Source organism: Alligator mississippiensis, chromosome 1 (assembly GCF_030867095.1).
Source record: "Alligator mississippiensis isolate rAllMis1 chromosome 1, rAllMis1, whole genome shotgun sequence".
Classification (NCBI taxonomy): domain Eukaryota; kingdom Metazoa; phylum Chordata; order Crocodylia; family Alligatoridae; genus Alligator; species Alligator mississippiensis.
The window spans coordinates 209035255-209056298 of NC_081824.1; the positions used below are offsets into that span (position 1 = coordinate 209035255).

Sequence of the window (21044 nt, forward strand, 5' to 3'; positions counted from 1 at the left end):
GTCAGGCTTAGGACAAGGAGCAGTGTGTCCAACTAGATGAAGTTACACATTACACTTAGACCATATTAAAGATACTTACAATGTGAGCGTCTGCACGTTAAAGCTTGTTAACTCATGCCAAGTGCCCTCTGAGTGTCTCAAAGTTTCAGCACTTCAGGCGAGGGTTAACTCAGCCATACTAGCTAGTTCATGCTAGGGACATAGGCATAGACAAGGTTCTTTGGGTAAATGTGATCTCTTTTATTAGACCAACTAAATAGTTGGAAAAATTGTTCTCTGCAAGCTTTCAGGCACAAACACCCTTCTTTAGGCATATGTAGACCAGACTCTCCCTATACCCAAAGAAGAGTGTCTGTGCCTGAAAGCTTGCAAAGAACAAATTTTCCAACTATTTAGTTGGTCCAATGAGAGATATGACATTTACCCAAAGAACCTCGTCCACATGAGAACTGAGCATTTTGAAAAGGGGGAACGACTCATCCTTGTATAATCATATTGCCAAATGATATGAGATCACACAGACTGGATGATCAGACATGGAAGTTTTCCCACAAGTTGGGGAGGAGAATTCCATCATGTAGACAAGTTTAAGGCCCTCTGAATAAAATATTAGAGAATGTTTTTTGTAAGGCTGCAAAAATTCTAGGCATTTCAGAGCCTTAGTGAAAATGTCTTAAATCCTGTTAAGCACTGGCCTGATATAACCCACCACCAATTCCAAGCCCTCCTTCCATAGTACTGTCTTATTAATACAACCTGAAACTCCCATTATCACCAAATTCACACCCAGCACAGGATGCCAGAAATTGGAAGCCTTTCACATTATTCCCCTTTCTTTTTGCTCCAGAGCTACTTGAAACCAAAACTCCCTGATGAAACCCAGAGCTGGCAGAACACACACCCTCTCTCTAGTCCTTCCCTCAGGCTTGAACCTACTACAAGTACAGCATAAAAGGCTACTTTTGTTTGGGGCAGTTAATTAACTCTTTTCAGCCTGTGCGAGGTTTGTATGACCCATTTTAGGTCTGCATACATGGAAATACCTGTGACAGGTAATGCCCTTGGGCTGCATTATGTCCTCATTGTCGGTGAAAAATTAAGTGATAGCATAACTAAGAAATAAGAGACTTATTTTGGATAAAGTCTGCAGTATCTACACTCATGACTGAGCTGAGACCCTGCTCTCTGCATTGTTTTTATTTGTTCTTTAATAGGAAGGGAACAAAAAAGCTCCATAGTTAAACAGCTCTAACATCAAAAAGGTAGAGAGGAGTATGGCAGACACGGTTCCTTGGGTGAATCTGATATCTTTTATTAGACCAACCCAAATAGTTGGAAAATAATTATTAAGCAAGCTTTCGGGTTCAAAAATCCTTCGTCAGGCTAAGGAAGTTTCAGCGGTTGGTGTGTGCTCTTCCTGGATGGAATGAAAAGTAAAGAAGCCAGCGGCTGGTCTGGTCTGCATACAAGACAGGTAGTCAGTGAAAATGTAGATTGAGGAGTCAATGGGTGAGAGACAGGATGGGGGGGAAGAGAGAGAAGGGGGATGAAAGTGGAGAGATACCTGGGGAGTCAGATGTCAGACAGACTATAATGCATCATAAATCCAATGTCTATATTTAGTCCATAATTTTTAGTATCCAGGGGGTTGATGAAGTGGAGTTCATAGGCTCATCTCTGGGAAGTGTCGTGTAAGTTTCCTTTGAGAATCAGGACTGAGAGATTGGAGAGAGAGTGGTTTTCTTCTGAGAAATGTGCCCCCTCAGGTAATTGGGTATTTCTGTCTTTGATAGATTTCCGGTGTGCGTTCATTCTGGTGTGCAGTTGTTATTTGGTCTCTCCTACATATTTTCCATCTGGGCATTTGGTGCATTGGATGAGATATATTGCATTTCTTGTCATGGCACAGTCTGGATCCTTTTGGTGTGTTCTGGGCCTGAGGAAGTTTGCTTCTGGTGATGAGGTTGGCGAGGTTCGGTGCTTGTTTGAAAGCTAGGATGGGTGGCTCTGGGAAGATCTTTTTAAGAATAGGGTCTCTGTCTAGTATGGGTTGGAGTTGTTTGAGGATTTTCCGTAAAGGTTCAAGGGGGGGGGTGATGTGTCATAAGCAGCAGTGTGCAATTTGTGGGGGGTTTTCTTCTGTACTGCAGCAGTTCTTCACGTGGTATCCAGGTGGCTCTTTCAAACGTGCAATCTATCTGTCTGGAGGAGTGTCCTTGTTGGGTGAAAGCCTTTTTAAGATTGGTGAGGTGGCAATCCCGGGTGTTCTCTTCAGTGCAAATGCGGTGGTATCTGAGGGCTTGGCTGTATATCACAGCTTTTTTTGTGTGTTTAGGGTGATTGCTGGTTCTGTGCTGATATGTATGTTGGTCTGTGGGTTTCTTGTATAACATGGTCTGTATTTTATCATTCTGGACACTGATCATTGTGTCTAAAAAGGAGATGCTGGTGCTGGAGTATTCTAGAGAAAGTTGGATGGTGATCGTTGAATTTCTGATGGAACTCAATCAGGGATTGTAGGTTTTCAGTCCAAATGATGAAGATGTCATCTATATATCTTAAGTATAGCAAGGGTTTGATGTTGAAGTTCTTGAGGAAGTCTTCTTCCAGGCGGTTCATAAAAAGGTTGGCATACTGTGGGGCCATTTTAGTGCCCATAGCTGTTCCCATCATCTGGAGGAAGTGTTGATTATTAAAAGTGAAATTGTTGTGTGTGAGGATGAAGTGTATAAGGTCAGTAATATCTTTGGGTCTGTATTCTGAGTTGTAATCTTGTTCCTGTAGATATGTAAGGCAGGCTTGGATGCCATCCTGGTGTGGGATGTTGGTATATAGGTTGGTAACGTCCATGGTGGCTAGGAGAGGAGTATGGGCATCTGATGAATTTGGGATGGAAGCTAGACTTCACTGAGAAAGTATATTGGGGTCAGCCCAATGAAAATTCTGTTTAACCCGACTGAGCTAATAGTCTTCAAAAATAGCACAACTGGGACAACATTTACCACTACTTACCCATATTTGGAGAGTAGACCGCTTGTATTGCATTTGTGTGGATGACTATCTTAGTTTCATAGTGAATAAAAAATAGTAAAGCACAGGGTAAATCAACAGCACTCTAAAGAATTGTCTGAAGCTTGTAGCCCCTGAAGATGGAACTTCACTATAACTTTCACCCTGCAGGTCAGATTCGTAGCAGCTCCTACAAACACTGGACTAAGGAGCATTGGGACCCTCCAAGAAGAATTCTATGTGATTTAGCCAGAACTCCTCCCAGGCCCTAGAGCAGTAAATGCTTCACATCCCATAGAAAACACTATAGCACATGGTTTTCTTCTTAGCAGCATGTTTCTGCCCACACCTCACACCTGTCCCTGATCTCATTCAGGGGATTAACTGCAGGGGGAAAGAGCAACACAATCACCACCTGAGACAACCAGTCCTCTATTTTTCCCTGCACAGCAGTGAAGGATGGAAGGGAAGTGCTTTGTGCACTCGGGCAGGGTCAGGCTCAGCCTAAGCTCCAAGTATAAAACCTATGTGCTTGGAGCAACAAACTGATCTCTCTATATTTCATAGCTTTAGGGAATGAGATCAAACTTACACTGGCTCAAAATGTTTTCCAACGATCTCATTTAGTCTGACTCAATAAGATTAACAAAGCAGCATATATTATTATGTATTCATGTATAATAATCACAAGCAATTTGACTTATAAAAAGATAGAGATAGTGCAAAGTAAATCTAGATAGTGTATGGCCATCTATATTTACTATTGTATTTCTCTGCCTTACCCTTGATGTCTATGCAGAAGAAAATGCGGAAATTCAATGTAGTGCAGAGATTCCTGAGTTGGCTCTGGGTTCAGACACACCCCATAAGCCAGTTCTGCCCAACTTTGACACATGTGACTAATGGCAGAATCTAGGTTTGTTACAGGAATACTTCATACTTCACAGAAATCTTAACAGTTGAGAATTTAATAGGGTAGTGGCAGTGGTGGTGGGGGATGAATTTAAGGTGACACTCCAGTAACTAGGTTCTAGACATGGAAAATTAAAATAAGTGTAACATTGTCCGTGTCAAGGATCTGATAATTGGGGGTCCTCTTAAATTCAGGGTTGTGTTGCATTCAGGCAAATATGGTAATGTGCCATGCCTACTTAACCTATGGAGCCTACTAGTATTGACTAGGCTGGCAGTTACTTGCAACTGCTTTGCCTAATGTGGATACCTCTGTATGCAAGTATACCCATCTCTGCCATTACATTTTTCTCAAATCCTATTTCCTGTTGCTCCATGTGTCCACCTGCTCAGTTTCAGACTGTTTCATTTAATGCATTAGGATTCAGACTTACTGAATAGTGTATACATACTTATGGGTAAGCATGTGGAGAAACGTTTGCAAGAAAGTATCTTTCCACAGCTCCTAGCCCAATGGCCCCTTGATCCCTGATGGGGGAGGAGGAGGTGTCCTCCAAATGCTACTACAAGCTAAATAATAAATAATGAGCCTACTCAAAGTTCTAATGTCAGATTTAGGCAATATATCTACCTAGGTGTTAATGAGCTTGGTATTCAAATGTGGGATAAGTGTTCTGCTTTTCACAGTCTTGTGCAAATAAACCTAACACTGCTATTTCTTTATAAGCAGAGCTGACATTTAATTAGAAGGAAGGGAAGAACATACATGGAATCAGAGGGAGCTGTATATGTTGATATATAGTCAAAGTGTTTGGTTTGATCTAAATGACATACAGGACATCCTACGAATAACATTCTCCCTTTGACACCTTCTTTCTTACAGTCCTCTTACAAAAAAGCACTGAAAATCAGAAGAAATAGATTACTCCTATGGTATTTTCTGGGCATTTCTCTTTCACTCTCATAGATCCTAATGAAGTATGAAAAGAATCCAGGGAGGTTCAAGAAAAAGAGTGTTGAAAGATCATGCACTCTACTGACAACATGTTCTTCAGATTTATTGTTAAATGGGTATCAAGGATATTAGGAGCCTTTGAATAACAGTGACTGAAATGTATAGTCTTTGTAAACTTTGACCCTACCCAGTTAAAAGATAAGATTGAGTCTGGCGAGGTGGGATGCATGTAATTGTACTACTGGGTGCAATTTATCTAATCTAATAATACCGTTACATTTATACTAGTCCCATAGCAATAATCTATGTTGAGCTAGCCAGATATCATAGTCTCCCATGCATAATTCAAGCAAATGAATAAGATGATTGCAGATTTCCTAAGGGCAATATTTAGATCTAAGCGTAATATTACTAAAATCTGTAACCCATAGCAGCAGCTTCTTCCACGTATGAAAGTTACACTGCATTTAGTGATCTATCAATCCTAGACAGTCAGTTGTTCCTTTTGCAGTCTGGGCTCTCTGCTTTCACTTTTTGTTATTATTACAGGGATTCTGGAAAAAAAAAATAATTAAGTGAGCTCAGAAACCCATATTAAGCATCACATTTCAAATTTGTGGATGAAAGACGTATTCATAAGTAATGTGATAGTGAAACACATAACTGAGTAGCTGATTACATTTCTCATCCTTCAATGAATTGCTCGAATTTGAAATTAGTTCCACAACTATTTTACTCTTTCTTACTCTTTTAAATTCAAACAGGCATGTGAGATCCCCATGTAACTTTCCTTTGAATTTCTGAACACCCACCCCTTACCGCAAAGCAAATCAATGATTTGATTTTGATTGTACCTTCTAAAGTAATATTGTTGTCAGATACATGCACATGACAATAGATCCCAGATTTATTTGTACAGATTTTCATAAGATATTTTGAACCTTGATATATCCCATGTTTCATTCCATCTAGAGCAGAGGTTCCCAAACATTTTGTTATCACATACCCCCTTCCAGATTTACGTGCTACCTGTGTACCCCTACCAGCATGTTTTATATTTTAACCCCTTAAATGCCAATATTATTAAATTAAAATTAAATCTGCCATTACACAATTTATTTTGCACATCCCTCAGAGATGTCTTGTGTACCCCCAGGGATACGTGTACCAGTTTAGGAACCCTTGATTTAGAGTACTCAGGTGCCTCTTTTTGTTCAAGATGTTGCTATGCCAAATAGGACATACTCTGCTTTACCAAGCAATTCAGCAGAGCAAGAATTCAGTGCAATAAACAATATTTGAAGGGAAGAAAAAAGCCAAGAGACCAAGAGAAGCTACTCTTTTTGCTCCACCTGATTAATAGTGATATTATACAATGAATAATAATCATCTTATTCTAAGTAGTAAATTAGTGGGAAAGTCCTTTACTTCAAAATATCCCAATTTGGAAGCCAACAATAACAATATAAGAACATATATTTACATTTATGTTTTTTTCCTCTCTGTTTTTGTTAGCTCTTTATTCCATCCCCGTTTTCCCCACTGATCAGTTTCTCATTCTCATTCCACTTTCCTGATTTATTTCTTAACCAAAATTTCCATCTATATCACAGCCCCAGCTCCTTGGCACTCTTCTCATCAACTCACCAGCTCCTTATTCCAGTTCTAGTCCCCCCATTTTGAATTCTTCATCATCTGACTTCCCCTCCATGAGCTTCTTGTTTGTAAGCATCCTCTTCCCTGCCCATATCTTCTTCCTAGACTTTCCTCCCATCTCACAAACTAAGAGCCAGCTCATTGGCCATCTACATTCCTCCCAAATCCCCTTTCTCCTCCTGGACTGGGAAGAGAGGAAGCACTGGAACGATAGTCCCCTGGCTTTCAATTCTTGTTTCTGACAGCATAGTAGCAACTGCAAGAAAAAACCTGCTCAATCTGTGCAGCCCTAGAGTTTCAGCGTGTTCAGTGAAGCTTCAATCCTCTACATAGGAAACTCTGCGGGGATGGTGCTGGTGGGGGTAGGATAATTACAACTGCTAAATGACAAGGCAATTAGTCCACATTAATTAGCTAACTATGGATAGATGTAGCAGTGTTTCTGGTTTATGAGGGAGAGCAGGCACATTAGCTCTGTGCGTCTGAGGCCACCCCTGCCTGTGTAGATGTAGCCTGAATCAAAATGTTTTAACTGTTTTACCATGAGCATTCCAATTTATTTCTCCCTCATCTCATGTTCTGAGAAACAGACCAACTGCTTTTGCTAAATTCTACTTCCTCCCTACAAAAAATTATAGGATCATAGGAAATCAGGGCTGGAATAGACCTCACAATGTCATTTAGTCCAGACTCTTGCTTAAGGCAAGATTGTCCCTGACTATACAGTGTCAGCCAAGTCACTGTTCAGTCTGTTCTCAACAATTTCCAAGGATGGAGATCCTACAATTTCTTCAGGTAGTCTGTTCCACTGCTTGACTACTCTCATAATCAGAAAGTTCCTCCTAATCTCCAACCTGTTTCCTCTGCTGCAGCTTGAGTTGCTACTTCTGTCACCTATGACACCTACAGAAAAAACCCAGTTCCATTCGCTCTGTAATCATTCCTCATTTATTTGAAGAGTGTTATCAAATACTGCCTCAGTTTTCTCTTCTCCAGACTAAATAACCCTAGTTCTTTCAGCTATTTTTCATAAGTCTTGCTTCTTAGGCCCAGGACAACCCCCTTGGGAGCCCCACTTGATACCTCCTCCCAACTTGACATTGATAGCTACTTATTAAGCACAATGATCCAACAAGTTATTCAGTTCTTTCATTTAGTCTGTATTTTAATTTAGCTGCATTTTCTTATCTTATTAATGAGAATGTTGTGGGAAACCATGTTCAAAGACTTGCTAAAGTATATCACATCCATTATACTCTCTCCAGCCACAGAGCCAGTCACCTTATCGTAGAAGAAATCAGGTTGGTTAGGCATGACTTGCTCTTGGTGAATCCATTCTTGCTGTAGCCGATTACCTTGTTCTTTTACAGGTGCTTCACAAAAGATTCCCTGAGGACCTGCTCTATGATCTTTCAGGTATAGAGATCAGGCTGGCTCATGTGTAACTCCTTGGATCCTTCTCTTAAAGATGGACACTGTATTTTTCCTTTTCCAGTCATCCAGGACCTCACCTGATCTCCATTAGTTCTCAAAGAGAATAGCTAATGGATTTGAAATTACTTCAGGGGTTTTTGTTTGTTTGTTTTGTTTTTTAAATCAATAATGTAGTCTTCCTTCAGTACCTGGCCTAGGACACATCCCATGCAGTTCTGATGACTTAAAGGCATCTAGTCTAAGTAATCCCTAACCTGTTTTGCCATCACCCTAGGCTGTTTGTTACTTTCTCTGTCTTTGCTGCCAACTGCACACATCATCTTGTAGCTGCCCCTGTTTGTAATGGCTGAAGTAAAAAAGGCATTAAATACTTCAGTCTTCTCTGCATCAACTGTAACTAGATTGGTTTCTTTGGTGTTCCTCTTGATATACTTGTAGACTTCCTCTTTATTGTTTTTTATGTCCCTTGCCAGCTGCATCTGAAATCATGCCTTGGCCTTCCTAATTTTTTCCCCTGAATGCCTACGTGATACTCTTATATCTTCCCAAGTTCTATGACCAAGTTTTCCCTTTTTCGGTTTCAACTCACTGAAGAGATTGCTGTCTAGTCAGAGCTGGTTGCCTGTTGCACTTCTCATTCTCCCATCCCATTGGGATAGCTTGTTCCTTCACCATGAGGCACAGAGCTAGAATGGAAAATTTCACTCAAGATGGTTAACATTTGGCAAAGTTATAATCAACTGCAAATGAAGTGATAATGTGGTAAGTATTGGCAGGGGCATGCCTATTACCTACAAAATGTACAGACATTCCAAAATTCTGGAGTCAAGTATCTCTAAATTTTGAGGAAATGTGGAAGTGGATCAGAATCAGGATCTCAGCTTGTAAAATTTTGGTTTATTTATAACCTAAAGATAGGGCTATCTTGCTGAAATGCATAGTATATAGCCATCTAGTTTTAAAAATAATACAACCTTCTTCATTTTTTAAAAAGGTATGCCACCACTTACTGTCATGTGACACTTCCTGATGAGCTTGCTCATACTTACTTTTTCACCTTTTAATGGTAAACAATGAATTTTCCTAGATGTGTCACATATTATATTATCTAAATTTATGAAGTGGTATCCTTGAAAGGTTCTTGTCACTTTTGATCCCATTAGGAAAAACTGCTGAATAATTCTGAACTTTGACACCTTTGATACTGATGTTATTGCATAAACTCAGGCAACATAGTAAGTCACTTCCATAACTAAAGTCTAAAAAGTTTCCTGTAAGGTCCTGAGTGCCTCATCAAAGCCAATGGAAACAAAGGGTACTCAATGTCTTTTTGTAGGACCGGTGACTTGTTTTCTCTGTTGCTATTTATACAAGAAAAACAACATGAAGAAAACATACGTGGTGTCTCGAGGCAGGCTTCGTCTTCCTTGACAATGACCCGCACATCAGGACGAGAGACATGCTCAGTTGGGATGGGCTTCACCTGTCCCCCAAAGGTAAGTATGTGTTCTCTTCTAGGTTGCCGGATCTCCTCCGGCGGGCTTTAAACTAGGCTCGTCGGGGGGAGGGGAAGATGAGGGCGGGGGAAACCGTGGACCACCAAACCATGTGACACCCACAAGGACACCCCAGCCTGAAGAAGGAGAACATTGGGAACCTGCAATCCATGGGGCGGCCAGCAGTACACCACAGGTAAGCAATAAGCAGGTAAGCAATAAGGGGCCCTTTGGGAATCGGAGCTGGGGGACAACAAAGGCGCCAGTCACAGGGCTCAAGTGCCTGTACACTAATGCTAGGAGCATGGGGAGCAAGCAGGATGAACTAGCACTCCTGCTTGCAGAAAACACCTACGACTTAGTAGGGTTAATAGAAACCTGGTGGGATTCTTCCCACGACTGGGCGGTACACATTGAGGGTTATAAATTGTACAGAAAGGATAGAGTGGGGAATAGAGGGGGAGGGGTTGCGATCTATGTCAATGAGTGATATACATCGGCCCTTATCAAAATGGAATCGGAGGAGGAGAAAGTAGAAGGATTGTGGGTTAGGTTACATGGAGGTCAAGGAGAGAGGGATTTGGTGATAGGGGTCTGCTACAGACCCCCACACCAAGGGGAAGAACTAGATTTGGGGCTCCTGAGGCAGCTCTCAGAGACCATAAAAACTAGAGAGGTGGTAGTCATGGGGGACCTAAACTACCCAGACATCTGCTGGGAGACGAAGATAGCAAAGTCCCACCATTCACGCACGTTCCTATCCTGTGTACAAGACCTCCATCTGATGCAGGAGGTACATGGTCCCACTAGGGGGAATGCCTTACTGGACCTGGTATTGGCAATGGGGGATGACATGGTAGGAGACCTACAGATTGGTGGTCACCTGGGGGACAGTGATCACCAAATAATAGAATTCACCATAAGACGTCGAGTGGGTAAGGTAACTACTAGGATGAAAGTGCTAGACTTTAGGAAAGCTGATTTCAATGAACTCAGGCGTTTAATCAAGGACGCACTGCAGAATAGGAGTTTTGAAGAGATGGGAGCCCAGGAAGGGTGGCTGTGCCTTAAGGAAATGATCCTTTGAGCACAGAGGGAGACCATCCCGATGCGGGGGAAAAGGGGGAAAGGGGCCAAGAGGCTTCCTTGGCTGACCAGAGAAATCCAGAGCAGCTTATGGGCAAAAAGGGGGGCATATAAAAAGTGGAAACGGGGAGAGACTACTAAAGAGGAGTATACCTCCTCTGCTCTCAATTGTAGGGAGGCAGTTAGACAGGCCAAAGCTACCATGGAGCTGAGGATGGCATCCCAAGTTAAGGATAACAAAAAGTTGTTTTTTAGATATATAGGGAGTAAAAGGAAGGCCCAGGGTTGAATTGGACCCCTACTAGATGGGCATAAGCAATTGGTGACGGACGGGGGGGACAAGGCTAAACTCCTCAATGAGTTCTTTGCCTCTGTGTTCCTAAGTGAGGGGCAAGACAAGTCTCTCACTGGGATTGTAGAGAGGCAGCAGCAGGGCGCCAGACTACCAAGAGTCAACCCTGAGATGGTGCAGAGGCACTTGAAGGAACTGGATGTGTTTAAGTCAGATGAGCTCCATCCGAGGGTACTGAAGGCACTGGCTGACATCATTGCACAGCCACTGGCGGTAATATTTGAACGCTCGTGGCGCACGGGCCAGGTCTCGGAGGACTGGAAAAGGGCCAATGTGGTCCCCATTTTCAAGAAGGGGAGGAAGGGGGACCCAGGCAACTATAGACCAGTCAGTCTCACCTCCGTCCTTGGCAAAGTCTTTGAAAAAATTATCAAGGCTCACATTTGTGAGAGCCCGGCAGGACAAATTATGCTGAGGGGAAACCAGCATGGGTTCGTAGCAGGTAGATCATGCCTGACTAATCTAGTCTCTTTTTATGACCAGGTTACAAAACACCTGGACGCAGGAGTAGGGGTAGATGTCGTTTACTTAGACTTCAGGAAGGCTTTCGATACGGCATCCCACACCATACTGGTGAACAAGTTAAGAGGCTGTGACTTGGATGACTGCACGGTCCGGTGGGTGGCGAATTGGCTAGAGGGTCGTACCCAGAGAGTTGTAGTGGATGGGTCGGTATCAACCTGGAAGGGCGTGGGCAGTGGGGTCCCGCAGGGCTCAGTCCTTGAACCGATACTCTTCAATGTCTTCATCAGTGACTTGGACGAGGGAGTGAAGAGTACTCTGTCCAAGTTTGAAGATGACACAAAACTGTGGGGAGAAGTGGACACACTGGAGGGCAGGGAACAACTACAAGCAGACCTGGACAGGTTGGACATATGGGCTGAAAACAACAGAATGCAATTCAACAAGGAGAAATACAAAGTGCTGCACCTAGGGAGGAAAAATGTCCAGCTTACCTACTGCCTAGGAAATGACCTGCTCGGCAGCACAGAAGCGGAAAGGATTCTTGGAGTCCTAGTGGACTCCAAGATGAACATGAGTCGGCAGTGTGACGAAGTCATCAGCATAGCTAACTGCACTTCAAGAGGGATGTGGATAACCTGGAGAGGGTCCAGAGAAGGGCCACTCGTATGGTTAAGGGCTTGCAGGCCAAGCCCTATGAGGAGAGACTAGGGCACCTGAACCTCTTCAGCCTCCGCAAGAGAAGGCGGAGAGGTGACCTTGTGGCTGCCTATAAGTTCATCATGGGGGCACAGAATGGAATTGGTGAGGCTTTACTCACCAAGGCGCCCCCAGGGGTTACAAGAAATAATGGCCACAAGCTAGCAGAAAGCAGATTTAGACTGGACATTAGGAAGAACTTCTTCACAGTTAGAGTGGCCAAAATCTGGAATGGGCTCCCAAGGGAGGTGGTGCTCTCCCCTACCCTGGGGGTCTTCAAGAGGAGTTTAGATAGGCATCTAGCTGGGGTCATCTAAACCCAGCACTCTTTCCTGCCTATGCAGGGGGTCGGACTCGATGATCTGTTGAGGTCACTTCCGACCTTAACATCTATGAATCTATGAATATGGGCATAGTTGGGCATCTAAAATGGTACTACATACATATATATGGGGTGCATCTACACAAGATGCTACTGCACAGTGGTTACTGCACATTTTTTTAGTACTTGCTTATACAAGTACTAAATAAATTCATGGCAACAGGAGTTACTGCATAGTGCCAGCAAACGTATTTTAAGTAACATTACTGTGCAGTAGCCTAGTAATACTGTGCAATAGTATATTAGCACTGTCCATGTTGTGAGGCACTACTGCACAGTAGATGTGCCCATTAATATATTAACATACATACTAATACTCTGTTTGGTTTTTGTAAGCTTCTGAAACATTGAACATAGTGAATGTCACTAAAAGATTCTCAAACTATTTAAAGAGAGACTACCTTACTAAGTAGCAGGCCCAAAAGAAGACTTTTGATTTCAATTAAGATATGGTAGCTTCTGTGTGGTAAAATTTTTTGGAAAGGGCATTCTAACAATTACTGGTGGTTGCAGTCAGGGCTGCACAAAACTGCAAGTATTCATTTTGCAAGGATTTGCAAGTTATTCTACAACATTAGCTACTTATGTCCACCATGACACCAGCAACTCATGATACAAACCTTTGCCAACTTTTGCCTATTTTCTATTTTCCAAAGTGGGCAGGAATATTTTCTGTCACCCACCAACATTAATTTCTTAACTCCCCAATAAAAGACTAAAATAATCTGATTCATCACATAAGTTTTGTTACTGTAATGCAAGGATGAAACAGAGTAAAGAATTAGAAAAATTAAATGCACAACCTGTATTTCCAAGCTCTTTTTCCACAATGATATTAGAGAACAGCCAGAACCTTGAGTTAATTTCCCTTTTTTTGCTTTTAATACATGTGAACACATGGATAGTATCTTCCAGATGCATATTTTCGGTAATTTTCCTTTCAATTGAAATTAAAATAAGACCAATAAACTGAGACAGAGTCATCACAGAAAACAAATGTATCGGTATAAGAAAAAACAGCATTTTCCACTTACGATAGAAATATGCATGGTTACTAGAATCCTGGGTGCTACGGATATATTTCAAAACAAGGATGAAACCTTTTTTTTGTACAAAATCAAATAGAGTTTTGGGCATGTTTGAGGTTTCAGCTAGAAGAACTTGAAGTTCATTCTAAAAACCAAGCATATGTCAGAGGATGTATTCTCTAAGCTATCCATCTACTAGAGCCTTGCTTAAAAAGTGACTGGCAGTTGCAGTTCTTTGATGTTTCAGACATATATAAAAACCAAATAGCTTATGTAAAGATCTTTCTGGAAGTAGCTTTCTAAAGTCGTGGAAACAATATATACATATATAGTTATTTCCTGAATAATTGTATGTCATTGGCCTGAAAATCAAATATTCTTTTTTTTTTTAATTATTTGCACTTTACATTGTTTTTCTTGTGGGTGCAACACGGGGGTTCACTTGTTACCTGGAAGAGGACATGGGGCAAGACTGCAGGGCTAGGTATCTTTAAGGCAAGAACTTCTGTAGCTAGAAGGGGTGAAGAGCTACAGCTGAGGACAAGCTACAGACATACTCCTCCTGAGGACTGGATGCTGCTAACAAGGATCTCCTGTGCAGGCCTGAGTGGACAGGGTCAGGTGAATAGAAAGCAGGGATGGCCCAGGGCCATGGAAGCAGATCAGCAGTTGAGGACAGGGCAGGAAAGAAAAGACCTAGTAGGCAAGCCAGAATGGACCACCCTCCAGGGGAAAAATAGAGACACCCTTGAACTTAGGCAGCAGACCCAAGAACATATGGAATGCTGCAGCATAGGGGTGTATTCTGTTTTCTTTTGGGCCCAGTGGGGTGGAGGTTGTTTGGAGGGCTTTGTTTGGTTGCTCAGAGGGTATGATGGTTCTTAAAAAGGGAAGAATTATCTGTTGTTAACAACCAATGGAATGGGTATGGCTAAAAGAGGTGATGGGGAGACTGCACTGCAGAGAGCCAAAACAAATGATTCTCCTGTAATTGACTCCCAGTGGGTCAAGAGTGCTTGTTCCAAGGCCTGGGACCTGCTGGGGCAGTGGAGGCTGAGGTCTGGCCTGGAGGTAGATTCATTGGCAGGTGGAGCCGAGGATTGTGGGTTTGAAATCCAGCAGGATTACAAATAATCTTATTGGCCAGGACAGGGAGCAGGGCAGAAGCCCCTGGAAGCAGCCTGGACCCTACTACCAACAGTGATGCTGATGAAGACAAAGCAGTGCCAACTGGCGCTGGATTCTCACCACTTTGCTTCCCCTCCCCCCCGCAAATTGGGCACACAACCCTGGGGTCACTTGCCAATGGTACCCTATAACTGGGAAGCTATCTTTGATTGCCAGATCCCCCTCCAGTTCCTTAACACTGGTCAGGACACTTGTCTCCTATCATAGATAATTTGTCTCCCTTCTCAGAAAAGCAGTCTGAAAGGAAATTTTTGAAGGCCCTAAATAATTCATAGTTTGATTTGCCATTTCAACTTCTTGAGGCATTTTATTTGCAATGTTGACTTCATAAATCATAAATTTATAGTTGCAGAAAAAACAGAATTTATAGTTGCAGATTTGGTGAGTGAGCAACTCAGCAATACATTGTGCTTCAGTTCCTGAAATTCCTTTTTACTTCAAGTGTCTGTTTCAAACCTAAAACAACATAGGCTTCTGAAACCTTGTACCAAGATATGTGGATGACTTTGATTAGTTTTCCCCATCTCATATTACTCAAACCAGGGGTGTCCAGCCTTTTTGAATGTGGGGCCGGATCACGAACTTTTTATCACCCAGTGGGCCGGCGTGCCATATTCAAAGATGTCACAGGAAGTGGTATCATATCAGGAAGTGATGTCACGTGACCTTTGACACCAATGAAGTTGCAGGGGTTGACATGGTCCTGGTTGACATGGTATGCATGCCCGGGCTGACATGGTGCTGCAGGAGCTGCTTGGCTACAAACAGGTTGATCTGGTGCTGAGAAGCCGCGGGGCCAGGCCGGGGTTAACCTGGGGCCCGCCTGGCATGCCGGTGCCATGCCCGGGTTGACATGGTGCTGCAGGACCCGCCTGGGCAAAACCGGGTTGGCACCAGCCAGGAAAAGCAGAAAGCAGCTGAAACCGGCTTCCTATGTGCTGCTGGGGTCGGGACAAGGCTGGCCAGGTCTGCACCGGCCAGCAGAAGTGGTGGCGGAGCCATGTGCTGCTCGGGACTGACCGGTGCAGGCTCGTCCCGTCCCGAGCGGCACATGGCTCCGTTGTCACTTCTGCTGGCCGGTGCAGACCCAGCCGGGCTCCTCCTCCCACCCCCAGCAGCACATGAGAAGCGACTCCCTTGGGGCCTTGCGACTGGGTCTGGAGAAGCACAGTGCCCGGGGGAGACTGGCCAGGGGAGCAGGCGCCGCCTTGCTGTGGGGCCGGGCAGGGAAGGGCAGTGGGGATGGCTTGAAGCAGGCGGGTGAAGAGGCAGGCGTTGGCTGGCAATGCCAGTGGCTGCTGCTTGCCCTCCCATGCGGGGCTGCTCCACCAGGCCTCGCGGGGGTAAGCAGCTCCCCTCCCCGCTGGCTGGGGCCCACGGGCTGGCCCTGCCCGCCTTGCCACGGCCCCACTGCCGCCACCACAGCCCTGCGTGCTGCCACCGCCGCTGCAGCTCCGTGCTTCATGGCAATGGCTCCACACTCTGTGCCGCTGCGGCCCTGCCGCTGCCTCTGTGGCCCCGCCGCTGCCGCAGCTCCAAACCACCACCCCGCGCTCCACAACGGCAGCTCTGCACTGCCGCCCCGCAGCGGTGGTCCCATGCTCCACCACCGCCGCAACCCCACGCTCTGCCACCGCCATGGCCCCACGCTCCACTGTGGCAGCACTGCTGCGGGCCAGATAAAATGGCTTGGTGAGCCACATGGTGGCCTGCGGGCCATATGTTGGACAAGCCTGACTTAAACTTTTTGGTAAGATTTTGGTCACATAATCATCCCAATGCTATGCTGAGTCTTCAAGAGAGTTTAAACTATTTGAGCCATGTGAAAAAAATACCACAGCTTTGATGCCATAACCCCTACCATCGAGTACAAGATTCTAAAAATGTGAATTGTTGCAAAAATCTAACAAAAACGTTCTTTGTTCATAGCACTTCCACCTTTTCCTCAAGTCTTTCTTCTGCAGAAAGACATCTAATAATCCCTGTCATCTACTCTTGATTTACTAGGGTCTTCGGTATAATCAAGTATATTATATTAATACTAGCCAGCTTTCAGGGCAGAAATAATTTCCTTCTTGATCATGTTCCCAAGAATTTGAATTATTTTGTTTTGATACTTTAGGCCAGGTAATGATCATAAATTTCCTTCAGAGTAATTTGTGGGAGATGTTCTTTCATCACAAGATCATGTTCTTCATGCAACTATACAAATTTAACAACTTCCCCATTGTGGGATGCATAGAGCTCACCTGTACAATGTTTTTTAATTGTGCAACCTGATCAGGTTAAAAAAAAAAAGCCTTTCTAAAACAGTTGATGGTTTATCAGAGAATTAATGTTTTATCATGGAATATTTTTGATGCTGGTCTTTTCTTTATCAATAATACAATCTTCTTTTTTTCTAATTTCTTTCCTCATATGAAAGCTGTTCACATGGATTTCCATCCTCCCTCATTTTATATGTTTTGCTGGAATACTTATTGTTTTTCTAGACTCAAATAGCATTCCCTGGCTCAAGCAAAATCTCTGGAGTTAAATAACCCGCAGAAAAAGCAATCAACAGCCTCAGCTGAAATGAAATGAAGAAGCTTTACTCATTCTCCTTTTGAAGACCAGAATGAAAAATGGAAAGCTAAAATGTTTCTCCCATTACTCTCCAAAGGAAAATGCTTACTGTTTGTTTGGTCATTTAGAGTATCAGTGCTCCCTTTCCTTTGTAAAGTCCTCCATGTTCCTTGAATAAGTGCAATTGTATTATATTAATATTGTCTGGAGGCATGTCAACCTCCACAGATGGAAAGTTACCTCATTGGTATCAGCATTTTTCTTCTGATAGGTCTGAAAGAAGAGAAAAATATTTCTTTTAGTTATAAGAATTACTTTCAAATGTGGGAGTGCTGACATTTTGAATATTAATAACTACAAGATTCTTATGCATCTGTTGGACATGAAACAAACCTTAAAAGTGCTTGACTTTACTTCACATTGTTAACATTTCTTTCAGCTTTTCTTTAGTGACATTCAGCTCCAGAGAGACATTTCCATTTTCATGAAAGATTGTTATTGCCATTTTCATTTTCAGCCATATTGATTCACACACTGAAGACCATTAGCTAACTAAATATGTACACAAGCACCAGAGGCATAGCAGGGTAGCTACATACTTGGGGCTGCTATGATGTACTGGTTAGTGCCAGCTGCAGCGGTGCCAAAGGTGGCGGTATGTCTAGCTACTACCATGGCAGTGGCTATTTTTGTGTCCCTCCACAAAGATTGCAACCCAAGCTGCTGCCCATATCCATCCCTTTTGTTACGCTAGTGACAAAGAAACTGATTTAGGAACTCCTAAACAACTCAGTAAAAAAAATATTCTTTCACATAGAAAACATTGATAACATATGTTGTTTTCTATTGGCAAGTTTCAAAACAGTGCCACTTTTAACAGAAATCAGAAAATTCTGGTGAACAACAAATGTTATTCTCAAAAGACTCTAACTTTAGCCTAAGAAACACTTGCAAGCGGTAAAAAAACAAGGTAGGGAAGTGCATGTAACTATCTGTTGTTTTGTCTAAATTATTGTCTGAAGAAAATGCTGGTTTCAAAACCTTTACAAGCAGAACCTGTCTGCTTCAACTCCCATGTGGCCCTGAAAAAATTGGAGCCCTGGAAGAGACTCTGCTTCAGTTACTTGGAATGCCAGAGGGTCTGCAGTCAGTCTGTAAAGTTCAGTTTCCAGTAAAGGAGTAACAAATAGGACTTTGCCCAGGAAGTGTGCCAGGGAGGCCAATGAAAAAGCCATTACTATAACTCAAAAAATCACAGACACCCTTTGAGGTAAAATCCAAATGTAGAAATCAAGTAGTGTTCATCTGGGGAAGTTTTATCCAGGCTATATGACAACCCACATAACTGGAGATAATTGAGATGGGCAATGCTACAACCAGTGGAAATTGGTAGAAAAAGTTATCACATCATGCCCATTAGAGAGGCCAGTGTGGCTACAAAACTTTCACTGTACACAAAGCAGATGTGGCCTGTCTAAACATGGCACTGGCTTGTCTCATGTAGACATAACCTACGTGGCCCCTATGAGCAGAGAGAGGTAGTTAGCTGTGTTAGCCTGAAGTATGGGCCGACAACATGATAGAGGAGCTGATTCAATTAGTCTATAAGTTGCACCTCACCCTGTCTTCTCTGTGTTCTGTCTATACATTCCCTAACTTCCTCATATATTTTCCTAGTTATTGTTTGACCTGGAAGAAACAGAGCCCAGGCATAGAGAGAGAAAATCCCCATAATCTGCAGTGCATTCAGTTTTCTGCTTTGAAGCTTCCCTGCCCATGTTATGACAGCAGTGTCAAACTTGGTGTTATGTCACTTCTACTTCTGAGCAAAATCCCATTGCAAAACTGCCATAGTTGTTCAGTGGAATGCTTTGCTAATGTCACTTAGATTTCACTGAAATTGACAAATTAACTAAAAAAAAACATTCAAAGAGTACAAAATCAGTCAAAACTGATCTCTGGGAAATTACTGCTGTGATTCTAACTTGTAGATTCTACTGCTAAGTTGGAAAGCCCTTGCTTTATTTAATTCTAGGGTTCAGGTTGTTACTGTTTCAAAAAGCAATGACTGTAGCATATTGCAAGCCATTCTATAAATAGTGCAGGTTTCTCTTACAAAATGCATTTGCATACATTAAATCAAGATGCCCTAATTAAGACAGCAAATTCAGCTGAATGCATAATAAAGTAATAGCCATGCATAATCTTTTCACTACGTGCGATACTGTGGAAGGAACCTGAATGAAGTAAGTTAATACTCTTCCTGTGTTTTAGGAGAGCCAACTTAATATTCTCAGTGTCTTGAGAATATTTTTAGTAGCAGGAAAACAAAGAAACATACATAAGTCTATTAATAATATGGGCTAGTACAGCACTTGTAAGCCTTTACATAGTATATAGAATAGCCAGTGTTTTCATAATTACAATCAGCTAAATAATGTGTAGAATGAGTGATGCAATTTGAATGACAAAATTAAAGTGTTTGAATTATTTTCCCACAGATTTAGAACAGCTTCTTAAAAGGTTCTAAAGTGCCAATTGAATGCCAGAATTCTCTTTAGTCAGTGATTGTCTGCTGTTTGCAATCAATCTGCAATTTGTCATTCCGCTTCTAATAAAATATTAATGTAATCAGATAAAACAATTTTCCTTCTGGATTTGCAGTTGGTTTAGCATCAAGGTTATGTTTTTTATTGTTGCAAATGTTTGTAGTGTTCTCACTGCTACAGCTTAATCTAGTGATTCTCAACTAGGGTTCCATGGTATCCTGGGCTGCCCTGAGATCGATCCTTGCAAGGGTACTGTGGGGTGCAACACAATGTTAGCACTGTTAGGTGTGCAAACATGATTCACAAGATAAACCCAGAAATTTCAATCAGGAATCTATAGTGATAAAAACATTCTGTCCTGTTCTGGTCTTTCTAAGTTCCTTGCACCAGAAAAATTGCTCTATTTGTATAGTAAAAAAAGAGTGAAAATGAAGAGTTGGCATTTTCCAAGGACTGCATCACATTTATCAAAGAGTGCCTCAAATCTATTGAGGGGTGCCTTGAGTCTAAAAAGGTTGAGAACCACTGGTGTAATGCTTCACAGCGCAGCTGTTAAGGGGTATGTATAAAAGCACAAAGTGATAAATCCTGAGCAAGACAGGACGTGAAGACCAGAACAGCATTAATGAGGGTTGTTGATTAGTTGCAATATTGCCTCTTTCTATAAGAAAGAGTAAGGCTAAAGAGGGAGCATACAGCTAGCTAAGCTGCACTCCCTAAATGGTGGTGGTTTTGGCTTTTTTTTTTTTTTCCAAAAGAGGTTTGAACTGGGGTCAGGTAGGACAGCCTGGGGTAGGGGGCTGGGAGAGTGTGTGGGGGTCACAGGGCTTATGGCAGAGCCCCCATATCGCATGGCGCAGTGGGGGGCAGCGGGTCTCACCCCCCACTTCTTTTGGCCTTATTTCCATCTTGCAAGTTCTATATGTTTTTTCTCTCAGTCCAATTCCCTCCTCTTCATACTTCTTAAGTCTTTTGAACAGGCCCAACACCTAGTTGACCTTCCTTACAGCCTGTCAGTCCTCAATGTGATCTTTTCACTGGCTTACTGACAGTTCGTCCTTCTGGATCTCACTATTCTTCTTGTAGGAGCTCTTTTTTTCTCCCTGATCGAAGTCCTTCTGCCCATGCACTGGTGGGGGTTCTTCCTTTATAATTTTTCTGAGAAGCGTAACCTCAAACCTGTCAGTTTCTTCTTAAAGGGCTCTGCCCCTTCTCCCTATAATGAGGATTAAAGGGACCCTGTTACAGACCACAACAGTATTGTGCTTAGT

At 42.7% G+C, this 21044-nt stretch overlaps 1 long non-coding RNA gene across 1 annotated transcript in view; it reads right to left on the reverse strand.

Moving 5' to 3' along the window:
- Positions 1 to 1282: 1282 nt before the first annotated feature.
- The window catches only part of LOC132246420 (uncharacterized), a 107091-nt gene continuing 87329 nt past the window's right edge, over positions 1283 to 21044 (reverse strand). Inside the window, exons 2-4 of the long non-coding RNA XR_009457670.1 lie at positions 17465 to 17497; positions 8556 to 8652; positions 1283 to 5430 (exon numbers count right to left, since the gene is read on the reverse strand). This is a non-coding gene — a long non-coding RNA (uncharacterized LOC132246420). The remainder of the gene's footprint in view (positions 5431 to 8555; positions 8653 to 17464; positions 17498 to 21044) is intronic.